Source organism: Piliocolobus tephrosceles, unplaced genomic scaffold, assembly GCF_002776525.5.
Source record: "Piliocolobus tephrosceles isolate RC106 unplaced genomic scaffold, ASM277652v3 unscaffolded_44756, whole genome shotgun sequence".
NCBI classification, from domain to species: domain Eukaryota; kingdom Metazoa; phylum Chordata; class Mammalia; order Primates; family Cercopithecidae; genus Piliocolobus; species Piliocolobus tephrosceles.
In genome coordinates, this window is record NW_022329594.1 from 1 (window position 1) to 2,166 (window position 2,166).

Genomic DNA, 2,166 nt, shown 5'->3' on the forward strand with positions numbered 1-2,166 from the left:
TTCTATTCTACTTTATTCTATTATATTCTGTTTTATTCTATTCTATTTTTTTTTTTTGACATTTTCTACTATGAAATTAAATTATAAACAAAATATATGTTAATAATATAAAGTAATGCTATTTTTATTTATTTTTGTGTTTTCTACTTTTAAATTATAAAAAAAATACATTTTAACAGTATACAGTTATTCTATTTAAACTTTTTTTGCAGTTCCTAGTGTTAATTTATAAAAAAAAAAATAAAGCATACACGAATTGTGCTTATTCTTTCTTATTTTTATATTTTTTTTTTTTTAACTATTTTATTTGCATGACAATATGGAATTATGTGATGACACTTTTATTTTACGGTGGAATAATTTCACAGTAAAAAGTCAAAGATATAAAGATTATGGTACAAATGTTATGGAAACAATAAAAGGGAAATATAAAACTAGTGAAGAATTTTCAATTTTTAAAATTAAAACTGCTTTTTTTGTTTGTTTTATTTTATTTATTATCACAAGTAAGATATTAAATTTTGAATTTTTAGTGTAACGTATGATAGTGTTATAATGTGTTATGTTGCAATAATCTTATGTTTTTTTTTTTATCTATTCCTATTTTATATACAACAGTTTGGTTAATGTATGTCCTGCATATTGTTACCTGTATGCGTACGAACATATATGTAGTTTTGGCTTTTTTTTTTTTTTTTTTTTTTTTTATACGTTACTTTCGCAATTTGTTTACAGACTGGACATAACCATAGGAATGATTTTAAAGGAATTATAAAAAAAAAAAAAAAAGTATATAACATATGCAAGACAATTAACAGAATACCATATAGATGAAAGAAGAAATAACATAAATGGCTTATATGGCGGTTTGAATGGCATATTGGGAGAATCTAGTATGGCGATTAAAGACAGGAAACATAAAAAAGTATTTAATACTTATAGTTCTACCACAAATGCTAATACGGATAGACGTATACCTGGCACTATTAGAATTTCTAAAAGCACAACTGATAAGAATGAATCAACTGATAAGAATGAATGTGCATTCGGTGGTTCTAAAAAGACAGAACAATATGTAAAAGAATCCTATCATCAGAAATTTGAACAAAATGAAAGAAATACTGGGTATATAGAGGAAAAGAAAATGGATAATTATGAAAATATTTTTAAAAAATTTGAACAAATCATAAAAAAAAAAAATAAAAACAAAACAAATGTTAAAGTAAGTACTACAAACACTACACATACTACAAACACTACGCATACTACAAACAGTACACATACTACAAACACTACAAATACTACAAACACTACACATACTACAAACACTACAAATACTACAAACACTACACATACTACAAACACTACAAGTGTTACAAACACTTCATCATTAGATGAATGTGACAAATCATATGAAACGTTTTTTAATGCTTATACGACAACGAAAGGAAAAGAGTGTGATGGTATGACATCTAATTATAAGACATCACCAACTTTTTTTTCCAAACCAGAAGGAACAATGTGTTCCTAAAAATCATGAATTTTATTTAAATAATATGGATATGTTATTCATAAATAATACATATGAATTAAAAGAAATGTTAAAAAAACCTACGAAAGATCTTGATATTTTACAAATGATTATGTTATATAACATGGAGATTAGTATTATGAGATATAATTTCCTTAATATGCAAAACACATTGTTTAAATTTTGGGATACATTATCAAATAAATATCATATAAACAGTTATTATAAAAATAGACATTGGAGAAAAGTTTATACCCAAATAATAAAAGAAGTATTTTATAAGGAAAAAAAAGTATTTATGTCAATTATATTGTACCTTTCAAACTGGGGATTGTTCACATAGTAATTTGAAACAAATTCTTAATACATTAGACTCAAAATATAATATATTTTTATATAAGATGCTTAATGCTTATAAAATTCATTTTCATAGATTAACAAAGCTGTACATTGACGATTTATAAATAGATATTTAAAGCAGTTTTTAAAAAATGAGCGTTATGAAAAAGTGCCGTATTTTTTGTGAATACGTATATATATTGTCCTTAATTATTTTATTTTAAGTGCGTGTTTCCTAATGGAAGGAAATAAAAAAAAAAAAAAAAAAAAAAAAAAAAAAAAAAAAAAAAAAAAAA

At 23.2% G+C, this 2,166-nt stretch overlaps 1 long non-coding RNA gene across 1 annotated transcript; it reads left to right on the top strand.

Moving 5' to 3' along the window:
- Window positions 1–213: 213 nt before the first annotated feature.
- Window positions 214–1,215, top strand: LOC113224431. Its single transcript, XR_003309173.1, has 2 exons — window positions 214–506; window positions 736–1,215. It is a non-coding gene; the product is annotated as an uncharacterized LOC113224431 (long non-coding RNA).
- Window positions 1,216–2,166: the final 951 nt, after the last annotated feature.